Raw genomic sequence first — 20,909 nt, forward strand, 5'->3', positions numbered from 1 at the left:
AACAGTTATTTATTATTATTATTATTATTATTATTATTATGTATTTATTTCATTTACATTTCCAATGCTATCCCAAAAGTCCCCCACACCCTCCAACACTCACTCCCCCACCCGCCCATTCCCACCTCTTGGCCCTGGTGTTCCCCTGTACTGAGGCATATAAGGTCTGCACGACCAATGGGCCTCTCCTTCCACTGACAGGCAACCAGGCCATCTTCTGATACATATGCAGCTAGAGACACGAGCTCTAGGGGGGTACTGGTCAGTTCATATTGTTGTTCCACCTATAGGCTTGCAGATCCCCCCAGCTCCCTGGGTACTTCCTCCAGCATTGGTCTACTTGTCTGTTGCTATACTAGTACCATGCAGGTTTTATCGCAATTGCTCTGTAGTACACCTTAAGGTCAGGCATGGTGATACCACCAGAGGTTCTTTTATCCTTGTGTATCCTTGTGACTATTGTATCCTTTTATCCCAGTACCCCGGAGCTCTTGACTCTAGCTGCATATGTATCAAAAGATGGCCTAGTCGGCCATCAGTGGAAAGAGAGGCCCATTGGACTTGCAAACTTTATACGCCCCAGTACAGGGAAACACCAGGGCCAGAAGTGGGAGTGAGTGGGTAGGGGAGTGGGGGGAGGGTATGGGGACATTTGGGATAGCATTGGAAATATAAATGAGGAAAATACCTAATAAAAATATTTTAACAAAAAAGAAAAGAAAATAGCCATGAGTAGCTAATTCACAGATGTGTATGTTATGTTACAAAGCTAAAAAAATAAACACCTCAATACATGAACATTTATTCAGGATCATGTAGTCAAGACACCCTGAGAAATCCAACAGAAATCCAGAGGTTATGAAAGCCATGAGAATTGTTTGTACATTTGATAGGATCTCACAAAATAAATCTTATAAATGAGCTATGATACAGGAACAAAAAGCTTTACTCTATGAATTGATATCACATATGTAAAGGGAGACCTGGCAGAATATGCCCAGATGGTCATATGACTATGATATACAAATAGACATCATTTGTTCTGGAGCATCTGATCATGCTGCTTAGTTATATAGTTTTGTGATATGTATAAGTTAAAAATTATGCTATAACAAGTAGACATGGAATCATTTTGAAATTAGTAAATCATGGTTCCCTTCAGACTAGGAGAAGATCATACTGATAAAACACATGAGAAACTATTGTTACATGCTTAAGCAGTCATAGTGCATGGGATTTATTTGAGCACTGGACTATGATGCACAGGAAGTCTAGTGGCAAGTTAACATCCATAGAATTGGAACAGATAGAGATGGTACAGGAAAAACACCAGTATGTTAAGGGAGCAGAGGTCCATGTACTAGGAAAAAGCAACCAAAAATATAAACTGATACATAAAACACTGTTTTCCTATAGAGCAGTAGACAGTTAAGATTCCTCTTCAGGAACCATAGGGTATGAGCAGACAAGCATGTTATGTGCTCAGACAACCATGGTGCATGAGTAAAAACCTATATGGATTCTATAATACAAAAGTAGATGTGATACAGGAACAAATAACACGGGAATATGCCAAGATAAACAAGAGATGAGAATAAAGGTAGCATTCATAAGGCCACCAAGACATGGCAATGATGCTAAAGGCAATAACACAACATATATTCATACAATTCTCTGATGATGAAGCATTGCACCAACGTGTATTTCCAGACATTACAAGCAAATAGTTTGACTATAGCTTAAGAGTAGATGGTCAAGTATATTAGGGAAAAATGATTATAGAAGAGCAGAAAATAATCATGTTATGATTAATAGAATACTCCAGATAGCATTGATTCAAAGAGAGTCAGCACTCCATTGCATAAGCTTATGCCACAGTCTTTAAAACTGAAGTGTGGACACTATGCCCCTCCTTAGAATAGGGAACAAAACACCCTGGGAAGGAGTTACAGAGACAAAGTTTGGAGCTGAGATGAAAGGATGGTCCATGTAGAGACTGCCATATCCAGGGATCCACCCCATAATCAGCATCCAAACGCTGACACCATTGCATACACTAGCAAGATTTTGCTGAAAGGACCCAGATGTAGCTGTCTCTTGTGAGACTATGCCGGGGCCTAGAAAACACAGAAGTGGATGCTCACAGTCAGCTAATGGATGGATCACAGGACTCCCAATGGAGGAGCTAGAGAAAGTACCCAAGGAGCTAAAGGGATCTGCAACCCTATAGGCGGAACAACATAATGAACTAACCAGTATCCCGGAGCTCTTGACTCTAACTGCATATGTATCAAAAGATGGCCTAGTCGGCCATCACTGGAAAGAGAGGCCCATTGGACACGCAAACTTTATATGCCCCAGTACAGGGTAACGCCAGGGCCAAAAAGGGGGAGTGGGTGGGTAGGGGAGTGGGGGTGGGTGGGTATGGGGGACTTTTGGTATAGCATTGGAAATGTAAATGAGCTAAATACCTAATAAAAAATGGAAGAAAAAAAAAACACTATTGCAAGTATCATTGTTTTACCATAAAGACATGTACATTAGCTGCAGAACTGAGACTGGCACCCATGACAAGAAATCAAGGAATATCATATCAGCACCACCATTACTGTTGTCACATATACTTCACAACATTCTACTCAGTGTTGGAAATGCAATCATGTATTAATATGTACAGATTTATGAGACATCTTTGGCATTTTGTGGAAATAAAAGAACAGAAATGCAATTTGAGGTATTCAAGACCCCACAGTTAACAATCAATACTTTCAAATTCAAACACAAATATTTTGGCTTCACCGCCCACCGTTTTAAGTACAATAATAAATGACAATATGCTGTGAGTCACCTGACAGACAGCCATGGAACATGGTTTAAAAACAGAGTAATGAATGGCTTTGTTCCAGAAGCAGATGGCAATGTTGTAAAAGTAGGTACCATAGCACATGCTCAAGCATTCGTGGTGCATAAGCAGCCACCACAAGCATCTGAGCACTTGGCTAAAATGCACACACAGAGCATCTTGCAACAGGTGTTAATGCCATGTTACAGGCGAAGACATCAATGACAAAGGAGAGAGAAACTCATATTAGTAGGAAAGCACACAGTGTACAGATTAACATGAAAGGAGCAAAATATTCCATTTCTGAAAAAAACAGACTGTCATTATGTATACAAATCGTATAACAACTTCAAACACGTGACTGAAAATTTTTAGTTATGTAACCATTTTGGATAATGACTCAGTTCACATATGAAAAATGAAATGCATGTGATGCCAAAAATAATAAAATAATAAACTCCATTCAACTTTATTAAAAGAATGAATGCATGCCATTGGTCTAAGAGAATAACTGAATAGTATAGGATGCTTAGATGACTAAAATGTAAGAAAAAGTCTTGGAATATATGTTTCTAATATATAGCCGTACACCTACAGAACACAGGCTACTAATTGTAATACCAGTACATGTCGACAAATTACAGAAATAAACCGTGATGTGATTATTACTCAGACATGGTATGCTAATAAGAAAAGTATATAAGCAATGGATACCTCTGCTTCAAGAGGATGACAATGAAACCAAATCAAGTTACATGAAATCAGGCCATGGCATATGTGGATTTGTGCTTGTTTCTGGTAAAAAAAAAATCAAAGGTATCCCATTATATGAAGAAACAACTATTAGTATTGATAATAGAAACTGTATATGAGCAGTCAGCATAAACTGAGGGATCCTTCCCTGTACAAGATCTACTGGCCACAATATTACAACTAATATTCATACTAATGCAAATCATTCTATATTCCGAAGGAAATCATGAATTTTTTTGTCTTTTATACTTAGGATGGGTTAGTAGTTTCCATCATGTATCTTCAGATAACAATAGTGGTTGATAGTGTACACATATAATAAGCAATCAGATAAACTACAGTAGTGGGTCGAGACAGAAAGATAAGCTCAATTCAACATCCACAAACAAAATAAAGTTTTCAGTCAAGAGAAGAGGTAAACGGTACAAAATGAAACCTTGTGCTAAATGTTCAGATGAACATCTTAACCTTGAGTTCTTAATTATGATTCATACCTTTAAAACACAATTAGTTATAACTCTATTTCCAGGGAATCTGATGCCCTTTTCTAGACCTCCATTTGGATTGCAAATATGTAGTAAAAGACTTATACCCAAGAATATGTATGTGTGTGTGTGTGTGTGTGTATGTATATATATATTTGCATTCTGGAACTATATATTTATAGTTACAAAGTAAAAAATGACTATATGTGTGTGAGTGTATGTGTGTATACAAATCAAACTTAACTTAATGAAATTTAAAAAAAATTAAAAGCCACAATACAAAAGCGTATGTCTTCAAGTACAGAGGCTGTTATGAATTGAATTATGTCCTCTCCAAAGAGATTTTGAAGTTATCATTCTCAATACCTGTGGTTGTGATCTCATATGCAACTGAGTCTTCTGGTAGTAAACTCAACATGAAGTTATGCTATAAACATTTGAGTATGTCTTACACCTGAAACTCATATTGAAATCTGAAAGTTACTGTGAAATGTTAGAATACATGGCCTTTTAAGAAGCTGAAAGGAGTGTTCCTCTTTCTCCACATCCTCGCCAGCATCTGCTGTCACCTGAATTTTTGATCTTAGCCATTCTGACTGGTGTGAGGTGGAATCTCACCGTTTCCCTGATGATTAAGGATTCTGAACATTTTTTCAGGTGCTTCTCAGCCATTCGGTATCCCTCAGGTGAGAATTCTTTGTTTAGCACTGAGCCCCATTTTTTAATGGGGTCATTTGATTTTCTGGAGTCTACCTTCTTGAGTTCTTTATATATATTGGATATTAGTCCCCTATCTGATTTATAGGTAAAGATCCTTTCCCAATCTGTTGGTGGCCTTTTTGTCTTATTGACGGTGTCTTTTGCCTTACAGAAGCTTTGCAGTTTTATGAGGTCCCATTTGTCAATTCTCGATCTTACAGCACAAGCCATTGCTGTTCTATTCAGGAATTTTTTCCCCTGTTCCCATATCTTCGAGGCTTTTCCCCACTTTCTCCTCTATAAGTTTCAGTGTCTCTGGTTTTATGTGGAGTTCCTTGATCCACTTAGATTTGACCTTAGTACAAGGAGATAGGAATGGATCAAGTCACATTCTTCTACATGATAACCACCAGTTGTGCCAGCACCATTTCTTGAAAATGCTGTGTTTTTTCCACTGGATGGTTTTAGCTCCATTGTTGGTGGGATTGCAGGCTTATACAACCACTCTGGAAGTCAGTCTGGCGATTCCTCAGAAAATTGGACATAGTATTACCGGAGGATCCTGCAATACCTCTCCTGGGCATATATCCAGAAGATGTTCCAACCGGTAAGAAGGACACATGCTCCACTATGTTCATAGCAGCCTTATTTATAATAGCCAGAAGCTGGAAAGAACCCAGATGCCCCACAACAGAGGAATGGATACAGAAAATGTGGTACATTTACACAATGGAGTACTACTCAGCTATTAAAAAGAATGAATTTATGAAGTTCCTAGGCAAATGGTTGGACCTAGAGGGCATCATCCTGAGTGAGGTAACACAATCACAAAAGAACTCAAATGATATGTACTCACTGATAAGTGGATATTAGCCCAGAAACTTAGAATACCCAAGATATAAGATACAATTTGCTAAACACATGAAACTCAAGAAGAACGAAGACCAAAGTGTAGACACTTTGCCTCTTCTTAGAATTGGAAACAATCACCCATGGAAGGAGTTACAGAGACAAAGTTTGGAGCAGAGACAAAAGGATGGACCATCTAGAGACTGCCATATCCAGGGATCCATCCCATAATCAGCTTCCAAATGCTGACACCATTGCACACACTAGCAAGATTTTGCTGAAAGTAACCTGATATAGCTGTCTCTTGTGAGGCTATGCCAGGGCCTAGCAAACACAGAAGTGGATGCTCATGGTCAGCTATTGGATCGATCACAGAGCTCCCAATGGAGGAGCTAGAGAAAGTACCCAAGGAGCTAAAGGGATCTGCAACTCTATAGGTGGAACAACAATATGAACTAACCAGTACCCCAGAGCTCTTGACTCTAGCTGCATATGTATCAGAAGATGGCCTAGTCGGCCATCAGTGGAAAGAGAGGCCCATTGGTCATGCATACTTTATATGCCTCAGTACAGGGGAACACCAGGGACAAAAAGTGGGGGTGGGTGGGTAAGGGAGTGGGAGGGAGGGTATGAGGGACTTTTGGGATAGCATTGGAAATGTAAATGAGGAAAATACCTAATTAAAAATATTAAAGAAGAAAAAAAAAGAAGCTAAATGGGATTAGTTTATTTTTTTTTATTCTTTAGATTGTGGATCAATCTCACGGAAGTGGTATAGGTGTTGCAGGTCTGGGTCATAAACTGAATGTGCTCCTAGAGCTTTCTCTCTTTTACATGTTTCTATATCCCTACTGTTTTACCATCATGTTGGATGTAGCCTAAGGCTATCTTCAGCTATGACTATCTTCTCTTGGATTTCCATGCTCTAGAGCTATGAGGTAAATAAGCTTCCTTTATTTATAAATAACTCAATCACATCTATTCTATTTTATCAACAGAAAATGCAGTAATATGTTTGCATGGTCCACAAATCCAGTGACTACTGTCTGTATAAAAAACAGAGTGAAATTTGAACAACAACAAAAAAGATAACAGCATGTCTCAACAGAGCTAGTGATGATGCCACAAGCCAAGAAATTCTTGAAGCTAACAAAAGCTATTAAATTTTTCCACAGAACCTGCAAAAATAGCATAGCCCTGCCAATATTTTCATTTTGCAGTTATAGCCTCTAGAAATATGAGCAAATAAGGGTGCAATTATATTTTGTGTTCATAGCCCTTGGAGACAATAGTGAATGGTATTGTTCCAAAAGACAAACTTCAGCACCTGTGAGGTGATCAGTAACTTGACATCCATATTGTACTATAGTAACAATTATGTATTAGAATGAGAACTTATCAATAAGCATTAAACTATAGTTATGCACCAGAAAGCAATGCATTCAAGAGATACAGTAATACAAAGCATTTGGGGTTGCTGCCAGCATAACACAGCATGCTGATTTATAGTAATGTCATGTGCATAAGCTCTTAATTTTTTTAGTAATCAGTAATACACAAGAACATATTATAAAATTAACAAAGCCAAACTACAGTTCTCTAAAGGTCAACCTGGTTCTGAAGAGAGATAGTCAGCAATGCTCTTGTCACACAGCTATAAAAATGGGGGTTGGGACTCTGAGCACTCAGGTAGAAGCAGGGCATGGCAGCACACATCTGTTGAGAAGATTGTTCCCCGGAGTTTGCTGGCCAGACTGTCTAGCCAATCAGGAGCTGCTCCAATTTCAGAAAAAAAATCTCCAAAAGTCAGAGTGGCAGAACAGAACACCCAGAATTGACCACACACACACACACACACACACACACACACACACACACAGAGAGAGAGAGAGAGAGAGAGAGAGAGAGAGAGAGAGAGAGAGGGAGAGAGAGGCACACACACATATTCTCCCTCTCTGTCTCTCTGTCTCTGTCTCTCTGTATGTATGTATTATGTATGTATGTATGTATGTATGTATGTGTGTGTGTGTATCTCACATAGAGTACACACACACACAGTGTCAACTGGCCAGACCCCCCGTAGGTCCCAGGGACTGGACCACAACCAAAGAGTACACATGGAGGGACCCGTGGCTCCAGCCACATATGTGGCAGAGGATGGCCGTGTCGGTCATCAGTGGGAGGAGAGGCCCTTGGTCCTGTGAAGGCCTGATGCCCCAGTGTAGGGGAATGCCAGGGCAGGAAGACAGGAGTGGGTGGGTGGGTGAATGGGGGAGCACCCTCATAGAGGCAGGGAGAGGGGAGTTGGGATAGGGGACCTGGAAAGGGGATAATATTTGAAATGCAAATAAATAAAATATCCAATAAAATAAAAAAAGAATCAAAAAATAAAAATCAGCAAAATCGATAAATGAGACTAGACAAGAAAAACAAATTAATGTGAGTTAATATGAGAAATGAGTGAGTGATATAATTATAGATCCAATAGTTCAAGTTGATATTTAAAAAGTAGTAAATGCGTGTGTTGCTCAGTCCAAATTGGCACATCTACAATACAATCCCTGCAGTTAATGCTCAGGGATCAGCTCTGAAGAGGAACTGGAAAGACTGTAAAATCCAGAGGAACAGGGAGCTTTCCATAAGATCATGTCACTAGCAATGTCAGAGAAGCTACACACTAGCAGCATCAAAACTATATTATCAGACACGATGTCTGTTTGCTTTGCTGTTTATAATGCAGTAACACTGGTGTTACTGATGATGATAAACTGGTTTAAAATAGCAGAATACAAACTAACAAGCCAACTCAAGGACCATAGAGGAGGTTCAGAATCAGGAAAATGTAGTAAAACATGAGGACTAAGTGCAGCATTAAATATAAAAAGCCACAGTAATAAACAACCATGACACTGGGGTAGACAGTCTTTATGTGGAAGCTGTCAATTATACAATTAGAAATAAAATTATAAAACAAATAAAACAAAATGTACTTGACTTCATGAAATTCATAGGCATATGGAACTAGAAAATATCATCCTGAGTGAGGAAATCAGTCACAAAAGAACACACATAGTATGCACTCACTGATAAGTGGATATTAGCCCAAACGCTCAGGATACCCACGATACAACTCACAGACCACATGAAACTTAACAAGAAGGAAGACCAAAGTATGGATGCTTCAATCCTACTTAGAAGGGGGAACAAAATAATCACCGGAGGTAGAGGGAGGAAGGGGCCTGGGAGGGAAAGACGAGGGGGAGGGAAAAGGGGGTGCAAAAAGTACTTGAATAGATGATCCAAGTGCCTTAAAAGATAATCATAGCCCATTGTGTTTGGTGGCATTAATTACTTTTATTACTTTTATTTTAATTGTATGTCTACAAACATACATATTAAAATTGAACACAAAAAATGGTTCTCTTAACATAGTATCATGATATTTCCCATGATCTTTATTCACTAATATCACACCTCTGTATATGTTAAGATCACATTGCCAAAGTGCCTTTGCAGATGGTAATAAATGATAATCTAATATGTTTAACATAAAGGGAATACCTTATATTCTCCAAGTGGGTCCTTTAAAGGAGAAAAGCAACACAGAATAAAAACCGGAAGAGAGTCTAAAGTGGTGAGAACTAACTGCTGCTTTGAAGATAAAAAGATCCATGAAAAGCAAATATAGGTGACCTTGAAAAGCTAAGAAAATGCTCTGGCCAATGGCCAGCAAGAAAATTGCGACCTGAGTTCAGCAATCACTAAAAATGAAATCTATCAATAATTTGAGCAATCTTGGAAGCAAATTTGTCATCAAAGCTTCTAGAAACAACACATTGTTGATAGCATTTTAACTTTACAGACTTTTTAAATCTATTTTTTCAATGTTTATTGCTTTAAAGTGTGCTAGTTGTGATAGGTTTTTATATCAGTGATAAAAAATTAATACACTTGTCTCCATCTCTGAGAGAAGGGTAATTTTTTGTTTCTTTTTTATTGTAAAATGATTTAAAAGACAAATATAATTGTTGATAAAATACAAATATAATTGTTGATTATATATATTTGACTAAAGTAGATAATATATGATAGGTATGCAATCAGTGATTATGTTGTTCTAATAATAATTTCTGTATATTCATGATATACTTTGGCATCTGTTATCATATTTTATCCTTAACCCAATCAGGATATGTAGGAATGATAAGAAAGTTTCAACCTAAAAAGATATAAATCTAAAATATGAAGAGATTTTTACTTGCTCAGAAAGCAATACCAGAATGTTAGAGAAAAAAAAAACTAAGCTCAAATTGAATAATTTTGGTTACATAGTATTTTCCTAGTTCATTTAAAGTTGAAGGTGCCCATAGGATTGGAGAGAATTCAGTTATATTTTTAGGAGGGAAAGAAATACTTCTTGGCCAATTTGCTATTTGATATCTCCCATATAACAAAGAGCCAGCCTTGTTTCTAGAAACCAATCCTAAGCATGTGCAAGAAATATAATTTCACTATGGATCTGGTGGGAAAGCATTTTAAGAGAGCAGCAGAGAATGTACGATAGAGAGATTTGGATAATGCCATGTACAAACCAGCACTAAGGGATTTAAAAATCTGATATAGCTGTCCAAAGAACAAAAACCATGTAGTTCTTAAACCCAGGGTGCTTTGGTTTCAGCCAAAGCCATTAATCCTCTTCCCTGCTTCCTGCCTCTTCAGCTTACTCACATACCCCTCCCAACGGAGCTCTACAGTTCAGTTTATTTCAAAGTTCAAGTATCTCAGATAGAAACCGAGCATGATACTTGAAATTAGAAAGCAACCATGGGTAACAAAAACAAAGGTTATCTAAGGTATTTTAATATATCCAAATAAAGAAACTCAAGACTAAAAGTTCACCCCCAGGAATACTATTTGCATCTAAGTAAATGGTGAACCAATGCACAATTTGTATGCCAGAAACTGATGTATAGAGGGGAACAAACACACCAGCTTTCCCTCTGTACAGACTAAATCAATGCCATGAGCAAATGCTGATCTCTACAGCACCCTAACCTCATCTGTACACCCAGGTAGAAAACCACCACATGGTATCTCTTTTGCTGCAAAGATAAATTTATGGAGTAGATTATATATTGTCTCTGAGTTTAAAGTCCTTCATTTGCAAATAGATCCCAGGTTTTGTTTGTTTGTTTGTTTGTTTGTTTGTTTGTTTTGTTTTGTTTTTTGAAGGATGAATGAGTCAAACTAGACAATGGTGGAAAATGTCCCACAGAGGCTCATGTAGTTTAACACGTAGTCCTCGGCTGGTAACATTGTTTTGATATGAAAGTAGAATCTGTGAAACTGTGACCCAGATGACAGAAGTGGGTTGCTAAGGTTGAGTTTCAAGGATATCTTCTTCTGGCTCTGGCTAGAGAATTCCTGTTTCTGACTGAGACATTCCTTGCTGAGACATGAGCAAGCCATACTATAAGTTCTTTTCGTGCCTGTCACAAAATAAATGTCTCCCTTCAGATACTTTTGTCAATAATTTGGTCATAGCAATGAAAAAATCAGTTAATATAATAACTAAACTTCCAGATGGAAAATTATATAAGCCAAAGGAATATCAACTAAGTATTAAACAAGAATATGACCACTTATTTCCTAGGTCAAAGCTATCCTTAGGATCAAAAAATCTCCAACTTGAACAATTATATAGTCATAATTAAAGAAAATTTTAAAAATGTAGACAGTCAAATATAATAACAAATTATAAATGAGATAGCCCATTACATAGTTATTGACTTTATGGCAAGTAACTGATAGTATGCCACAAATAGAACTAAAGATTTTTTTTTTCAAAGTAAAATCTTTTCCAGGGGCAGAAAAGAACTAACATTTGTTTCAAGTAAGAATTAAATAACCGAAACAACACTATGAGCACTGAGCCATCAGTCTACTGGATAATAAATCAGTCATGATTTGAAAGACCAAAAAAGTATAAAATTAGAAACATGAGATTGTAAGCCAGCAAGCTCGCTCCACCATTAAATATGCTTGCTACAAAGCCTTATGACCTGAGTCTGACCCCCAGGACCCACAAAATGAAAGCAAAGAACTACTAACTTCTACAAGTTGACCTCCACAAGTATGTCATGATACACATGCACACATACTCACAAGTAAATCAAAAGATGTAGTAACTTTTTAAGAATTATGCAAACTACAAATGGTTGATATTCCAACATTATAAAGAATATTTGAAGAAAAGTTTAACCAAAAGCCTTTTTAACGTTGAAAAATGGCTATTTTCCTGTTATAATCAGCGTCACAGTGTTTATTCTCAAAACTCTTACAATGACAGTGGAATCTTAAGCAGTATAGCAAGAAATGACAGTGGAAAGGGGAAAATGGAAAGGCTGAAAGTAAAGCAAGGCCAGATTCCTATAACTAACTAACAAACACAGACTAACATACACTAAAAAATCTGCACACTGATATTAATACTAGCCCTATTATTTTTTTCATTTTGCTGTACAGTTAGTTTTAAGAACACAATTTTGTAATAGTTAGTTGTTAACAGAAATGTATATACATTAATGTGACTGTAAAATTTAAAATATTTGAAGATTTCTGTCACTGCACATGATAACCAATAGATTTTTGAAGGCTTATAGTATTTTTTGCAAACATGTAAACATATATTTAGACTTTGTGTGAGCATGTATGTAATGTATGCACAAGTATGTTTGCTTGCTCATGTGGATACTCAAGCATTTGTATGTCTGTGTGTGGAAGCCAGAGAGCAAAGTCAGGTATCTTCCTCTAGATCTAGTCTTAACAGTTCCAAAATTAGGACAACACAAAAAAAAATTTCATTAGATAAACAAATTCAACTATTCTCCTTCTTCAGAATAAAGCTCAGCACTGAGAGAAAATGATTACTGATACAAGGACCAATTTGCAGTGAACTCAAAGAGATCATGCAGAAGACATCAATATCTCATCATAGAGAATAAAGAATTTTCTTAGCATCATATGGCATTACAAAGTGCAAATTCAAACAACCATGACTTAGTCTTTCCTTTTGTAAGAATGGTTGAAATACAAGACTTTGAAAACACCAAATGCTTATTAAGGGTATGGAGAAATAGCAGAGCTCATTCATTACTGGTGAGAATGAAAGATGAGAGGATAACTTTCAAAAACTGGCAGTTACTTTCAAATCCAAACATATTCCCAAATATAATAAAGGTTTTAAACTTTTGGATATTTATCCAAGTAAGTTGAAAACCTATATACATATGAAAGTCTATACATAAATGTTGACATCAGCTTTATATATAATGACTGAAAGTTGGAGGCAATCAGTACATACTTATAGAAATGAATGCCCTGTGACACATTCATATAATTAAATATCATTTGTTACCAAAAATGAATGAATTGTGAATCCACAAAGGCAACTCTGAAAGAACCTGACATGTCTATCCTTAAGTCAAAAAGACTAGCCAATTATATGACATTCTAGTAAAAACTATATAAAGTTTAAAATGTCAAGAGAAGAAGAGTGATGTATAGAATACACAGAATTTCAATAAGTGAAAATGCTCTGTAGTTGTGCAAATATAACATTATACATTACAAGCTATGTAGTTAACAATATTGCTTTAAGAACAGATGCACCAATAATAATAAATACATCACACTAATACTCAATAATAGAAAAAACATAGAAGAAAATTGTACTGTTTGCTCAGTTTTCTGTAAACCTAGAACTGGTCTAAAATATAGTCTATTAAATTTTTAAAGTCAATTTCAAAAGGTTATATAATGTGTAATTAAAATTTTATAATATTATTAAACTGGCAAGAGTATATAGAGAGATGGAGAACGTATTACTGGTTTGAATGAAAGAGATGGATAGATACTACTGGAATTGGGTAACATGACAGAGTTTCAACTCTATACCTTGATTGTAGTAATGTCTTCACAAATATATATGTCTTTGTGTCTGCATATGATTAGGCTGCATAGAAGTATACCCACAGATACTCAAAACTGGCTACATATAAAAAATCCTTATATAGCTGCATATACTAAAGTAAAATTGGTGAGGAGTTCATAAAGATCTTTGAATTGTTTATGTATCTTTCCATGAATTCATTTTCTATGAATTATTTCAAAATTGAAAAAATAAAAATAATGTAACCAGGACCTTTTCCATTTTTATTTAAAATAACGTATTCAAACATAAATTACAAGGAATAATTTAAAACCAATAGAATTTTGATATACTAAAAACAAAACCAAAATCTCACATGTAATCCAGGTGCTGTATTATTCTGATGTCCTACAAAATAATGAGAATTCATTGACATATACAGAAGATGAGGCAGAAAACCATAAAAGCCAGAGGGGATAGATGTCACCGAGCAAACAGTATCTTCCAGACACAACAAAACTGATATATATTTTTTTCACAGAAACTACAGCAGCATGAACAGGGCCGACATAGGTTCAAATCAAAAGCACTCCACTTTTTTTTTAATTAGGTATTTTCCTCACTCCACTTTTGATTGGAGAAAATGGACATAAACTCCTGCTTCCAACCAAGAAGCTATGTCCAGCATACAAGTGTTTGTAAAGCACAATTCTAACCTGCTGTGGTGGCACATATCTGTAACCCCAGTATTTGTGAGGCTGAGGTAGGAGGATTGCAACTTAAAAGCTAGCCTGCATTACAAACAAGTTTGAAGCTTCCTTGAGCTACAAAGTAAGATTTTGCATCAGGAAACAAAAGAAGACGAAAAGAAAAGAAAGAAAAGTTGAATATAAAATAAATTTGAATAAGAAATTAAGCAATTAAAAAGAAAAATGAAGTCTAAAAATACCTTGTATGACATGAAAACAGATATATAGCAAATGAAAAGTCTGAGAAACAATAGATTCATTATGAGAGTGAAGTTTATTGCCATGGTGGAGTATATTTGAAAATTAACAATTAGAAAACTTATTATTTAATGGACATGAACTTCTGCTCCTAACCAACATACAATATACAACTGGAGAAACAATCAAGGTAAACCAAAGAAAATATAATAAATATTAAATTTAAATTAATGAAATAAAAATCTTGTAATAAAATAGAAAAGAACAAATAACAATAAACGTCATCTTGAAGACTGATAAATAACTTTAAAAACAAACAAAAGCCCAGTGCTGGGAATGGGAAGGAGGGCACATTTGTATATCCAATTGATTTAAAATGGATATCTTTATGCCAATAATGTGAAATTTTAGATGGACATTTCAAAAAACAACACTGACAGAAGAAAATATATAATCTAAATATTCCTTCAACTACATAAAAAAATTGGCTATGCAACTAAATATACTCCCCAAAGAAAACTTGAAGTCCAGATGGCATTAACAGTGAGTTCCTCTACACATGCAAAGAATAAATAGCCTCACTATTACATAATGTCTTCTAGAATGTACAACTAATTGTTTTCATTCGTGTTTTAAAGCTAGCATCATTTTCTAAAACCTAAGAAAAATTTGACATAAAAGAAAAAAATTGCTCTTCTTGCATTCCTGGAGACCTGCTGGCATCAGAGACAACCAGGTGAGACCCCTGCTCCTCCCACAATACCCTGCCTGGTGGTTCCCCTTGGGAGCACATTTAATAGCAGTAAGCTGTGCCCTATCCCCTGAGCTCTAATTTCGGGCTCACAGCTCTGCTTGCTTTTCTGAAGGCCTGCCAGCACCTGGACAAGCAGGTATGACCCCACCCCAGAACCCTTTCCTGCCAGGTCTCCCTGGGAAACAGCCTACAGTGGCAAAATACACCCTGTCCCCTACATTCTATTTTCCAGCCCATAACTCTACCTGCATTCCCAAAGGCCTGCCAACAGCAGAGAAAAATCATGTCAAAACTCTCCCTCAACCACTATCTACTAAGTCTCCTGAAAGCATGCCTAACAGCTGTAAGCTGCATCCTGTCCCCTGAACTCCATTTTCCAGCCCACAGTTCAACCTGCACTCCCTGAGATCTACTAGCACCAGGGATAACCAGATGCCTTAAGACCCACATAAGAACACAAACAACAAGAGCCAGGGCAATATGGTATCAGGAGAGTCTAGCTATCCTACTACAGCAAGCCCTTGATATCCTAACACAGCTGAAACACAAAAAAAATGACTTTAAATCCAATCTTGAAGATAATTGAGGGCTTTAATGAGCTAATGAACAAATCCCTTTTTAAAAATCCAGGAAAATGCAATCAAACACGTGAAGGAAATGAATAAAACTGTTCAAGACCTGAAAATGGAAATAGAAACAATAAAGAAAATACAAAATGAGGGATTCCTGGAGTTGGCAAACCTAGGGAAAGGAAGAGAGCAGGAACAACAGATACAAGCATCACCAACAGAATACAAGAGATGAAGGAGAGAATCTCAGGTGTAGAAGATAAAATAGAAGACATCAATACATAGATCAAAGAAAACATTAAATCTAATTTTTTTCTGACATAAACCATCCAGGGAATTTTGAACACTATGAAAGGAAAGGAATAGAAGAAGATCCCCATCTCAAAGGACCAGAAAATATTTTCAACAAAATCATAAAAGAAAATTTCCCTAACCTAAAGAAGGAGATGCCTATAAATATACAAGAAGCTTACAGAACACAAAATAGATTGAACCAGAAAAAAAAATCCCCCTGCAACATAAGAATTAAAACACTAAGTGTACAGAAAATAGAAAGAATATTAAAAGTTGCAAGGGAAAGGGGGCCAAGTAACATATAAAGGTAGACTTATGAGAATTACACCTGATTTCTCAATAGAGATTCTAAGTCAGAAGTGCCTAGGCAGATATCCTGCAGACTTGAAGAGGCCACAGATGATAGTTCAGACTACTATGCAAAGAAAAACTTTTAATCACCATAGATAGAGAAAACAAGATATCCCCATGACAACGTCCAAATTTAAAAATTATCTGTCCACAAATTTAGCCCTACACAGGAGATACAAAGTAAAACTCCAACCCAGTGAGCCTATCTATCACACAAGAAAACACAAGAAATAAATAATTTCACACCAATAAAACCAACACACACACACAAACACACACATATACACACTACCACCACCAACACCAAAATAACAGGAATTACCACTCATTTGGTCATTAATATCTCAACACCAGTGGTCTCAATTTCCCAATAAAAACATGGGCTAACAGAGTAGATGCATAAACAGAATCCATCATTCTGCTGCATACAAGAAACACACCTCAGCAAAAATGACAGAAATTACCTCACATTAAAGGGCTGGAACAAGAAGCAAGGGAGTAGCCATTCTAATATCTAATAAAATAGACTTATTTTATTATATATTAATTAACCCTAATTAATCCAAAGAGGGGGGAGAAACACTTCATATATATCAAAAGAAAAATCCACAGAGATCATGTCTCAATTCTGAATATCTATACCCCAAATACAAGTACACACACATTTGTTTAAAAGAAAAAGAAAACATTGCTAAAGTTTAAATCTCACATCAACCCACACACATTTATAGTGGGAGTCTTCAACACCCCACTCTCACCAATGGGGTCATCCAAGCAGAAACTAAACAGAGAAATAGTGAAACTAACAGATGTTATGATTCAAATGGACCTAATGGATATCAATAGAACATTTCACCAAAACACAAAAGAATGTACCTTCTTCTCAACACCTCATAGAACCTTCTCCAAAATTGACCATATACTCTGTCAACAAAGCAAGTCTCAACATATACAAGAAAACTGAAACAACCCTCCACACTTAGACCACCATGAATTCATGCTGGATATCAATAACAACAGAAACAACAGAAAACTTACAAACTTATGGAAATTGAATAACTCAATGACCACTGGGTCAGAGAAGAAATAAATAAATTTAAGACTTTCTAGAATTCAATGAAAATGAATGCAAAAACATACCCAAACTTATGGGACACAATGAAAGTAGTGCTAAGAGGAAAGTTCATGGCACTAAGTGCCTTTATAAAGAAATTGGAGAGATTTCATACTAGCAAATTAGCATCAACATGAAAGCTCTAGAACAAAGAGAAGCAAACAAACCCAGGAGGAGTAGACAGTAGGAAATAATCAACTCAGGACATAAATCAATTAGAAACTAAGAGAACAATACTCTCAGCTATTTGCAGCTGATATGATAGTATACATAAGTAACTCCAAGAATTCTACAAGACAAGCCCTAAAGTTGATAAACACCTTCAGCAAAGTGGCCAGATACAAAATTAACTAAAAAAATAGTAGCCCTCCTCTATACAAACAATAAATTGGCTGAGAAAGAAATTAGGGAAACAATACCCTTTAAAATAGTCACAAAAATATAAAATATCTTAGATCAAGTAGACGATCTGTGTGACAAGAACTTCAAGTCTCTGAAGAGAGAAATTGAGGAGGATATCAGGAGATGGAATGATCTCCTATGCTCATGGATGAGTAGGATTAATATAGTAAAAATGGCCACCTTACCAAAAGTAGTCTACAGATTCAATGGGATTCCCATACAAATTCTAACACAATTCTTTACAGACTTTGAAAAAGCAATACTCAACATCATACGGAAAAACAAAAAACCCATGATAGCTAAGACAATCCTGTACAAAATAAGAACTTCCGAAGGTATTACCATCACTGATTTAAGCTGTACTACAGAGCAATAGTAATAAAAACAGCATAGTATTGGCATAAAAACAGACAAGCTCATCAATGAAATTTAATGAAACACCCAGAAGTAAGCCCATATACCCACATATACTTGATTTTTAACAAAGTCATACAATAGAAAAAAAAAGAAAGTATCTTCAACAAATGGTGCCAGTCTAACTGCATATATGCATTTTTGAATAATGCAAAGAGATACATATCTAGCACCCTGAATGAAAATCAAGTCCAAGTGGATCAAAGACCAAGTGCATTAAATCTGATATAAGAGAGAGTAGAGAATAGCCAATAACATATTGGTACAGAGGGACACCTTCCCAAGCAAAATGCCAACAGCTTAGCAACAAAAATCAACAGTTAATAAATGGGACCTCATGAAAATAAAAATCTTCTTTAATGCAAAAGACACCATCAATAGGACAAAATGTCAACTTACAGAATGGCAAAAGATCTTCATCAACCCTGTATCCCACAAAGGGCTGGTATCCAATCTTTATAAAGAATTCAAGAAATTACACACCAAAAACCAAATAACCCAATTTTTAAAATGAGTGAGAGATCTAAACAGAGAATTCTTGACAGAGGTATCTCTACTAGCCCAAGAAGCACTTAAAGAAATGTTCAACATCCTTAGTCTCCTTAGCCATCAGGGAAATGCAAATCAAAATGACTCTGAGATTCCATCTTAGACACATCATAATGACTAAGAACATAAATGCAAGCAACAACTCATGCTGGCAAGGATGTTGAGAAAGTGAACACTCCTCCATTGTTGGTGGGAGTACAAACTTGTACAACTAACTACTTTGCAAATGAATTTGGTTGTTTCTTGGAAAACTAGAAAGAGTTTCTACCTCAAGGCCCAGCTATCCCACTCCTAGGCAAATACCCAAAAGATGCTCCACCATACCACAAGGAACATGCTCAACTATGTTCATAGCAGCTTTATTTGTAATAGCCAGATACTGGAAACAACCTAGATGTCCCTCATCCAAAGAATGGATAAGAAGAATGTGTTACATTTACATAATGAAATATTACTCAGCTATTAAAAACAATGACATCATGAAATTTGAAGGCAAATGGATGGAAATAGAAAAAAAAATCATGCTCAGTGAGGTAAACCAGACCCAGAAAAAACAAACATGGAATAAAATCATTTATAAGTGGTTATTAGCCATAAAATGCAGGAAAATCATGCTACAGTCCACAGATCCAGTAAAATAGACATGGTGGAGTGGATGGATGGAGAGAATAAGGTGGGAGAGCAGATGAGGAGAGAAGAGGTAGGTTCAAGTCTCGGGAGGATGGAAGAAGAAAGAACTAGGAAAGTGAACTGAAATTGATGAGGGGCATCTCTAGGATAAGGTAGAAATGTAGGAAAACTCCCAGGAGTCTATGAGGGTGACCCTAGATAAGACTACTAGAAGTAGAGTATATGGAACCTGAAATGTCCTCCTCCTGTAACCAGGCAAGACTTCCAATGGAAACATGGGGACACCAACCCAGCGACAAAACCTTCTACTAATGATTTGTTCTGCCTACAGATGTGGCAGGATAAAGATGGAGCAAAAATTTAGGGAAGGGACAGCCAATGACTGACCCAACTTGAGATACATACCATGAGAGTGAGTCCACCTCAAAACGATGGTATTCTGCTATCCTTGCAGGAAGGATCCTAGCATAACTGTCAAGAAGTTTCCCCCAGCAGCTGATAAAACTGATGCAGAGACCCACAGGCAAACATTAGGCAGAGCTTTGGGAATCTTGTGGACAAGGAGAAGGAAGGATTGAAGGAGACAATGATATCAAGGGAACCACAAGAAAATCTACAGAATCAGTTAACCTGGGTAATGGCAGTTCACAAAGACTGAACCAGCAACCAAAGAGCCTGCATGGGATGGGCCTAGCCCCCCTACACATATGTAATATATTGCAGCTTAGTGGAACCACTAACAACTGGAGCAGAGGCTCTCTGTGACTCTGTTGCCTGCCTTTTCATCCCTTTCACCTAACTGCACTGCTTTGTCTAGCCTCACCAGGAGAAGCGTCTAGTTCTCCTGCAGCTTGGTATGTTAAAGCTGGTTGCTCTACATGGGACACTTCCCCTTCTCTGAAGAGAAATGGAGGAGAGTATGGGCAAAGGAAGGTGAGAGGGCAGGACAGGAAGGAGAGTAGGGAGGGGGCTATAATCAGGATGTTAATTAATTAATTAATGAAAAAGGGAATATTGAAGACAAATTTTAACTATGTGAAAAAACACAAAATTGTAATACACATAAAAACATAAACATCATATTTATAACCACATACTTCCCATCCTCTATCAAAAAATATTATGAATAGCATAGGTTAGATTAAGAATAAAAGGCTGGATTAACACTTAAAAATAAATCAATTCAACTCACCATATTAACAAAATAAAGAATAAATATGAGAGGCTGGATTCTATCAGCAAAGGGCTTGTCATGCAAGCATAAGATCCTAAGTTTGGATCCTCAGCACCAGGAAAAACCCCATGTATGGTGGCAGGCAACTGTAAT

At 36.6% G+C, this 20,909-nt stretch overlaps 1 protein-coding gene and 2 non-coding genes across 7 annotated transcripts in view; all 3 read right to left on the minus strand.

Annotated features, from left to right (window-relative positions):
• The window catches only part of Gabra3 (gamma-aminobutyric acid (GABA) A receptor, subunit alpha 3), a 224,244-nt gene that overhangs the window by 155,895 nt on the left and 47,440 nt on the right, over nt 1–20,909 (minus strand). The window lies entirely within an intron of this gene.
• Mir767 (microRNA 767) lies at nt 1,418–1,524 on the minus strand. Its single transcript, NR_035528.1, has one exon. It is a non-coding gene; the product is annotated as a microRNA 767 (primary transcript).
• Nucleotides 2,930–3,009, minus strand: Mir105 (microRNA 105). Its single transcript, NR_030546.1, has one exon. It is a non-coding gene; the product is annotated as a microRNA 105 (primary transcript).

This window comes from Mus musculus, chromosome X (assembly GCF_000001635.26).
Source record: "Mus musculus strain C57BL/6J chromosome X, GRCm38.p6 C57BL/6J".
NCBI lineage: Eukaryota > Metazoa > Chordata > Mammalia > Rodentia > Muridae > Mus > Mus musculus.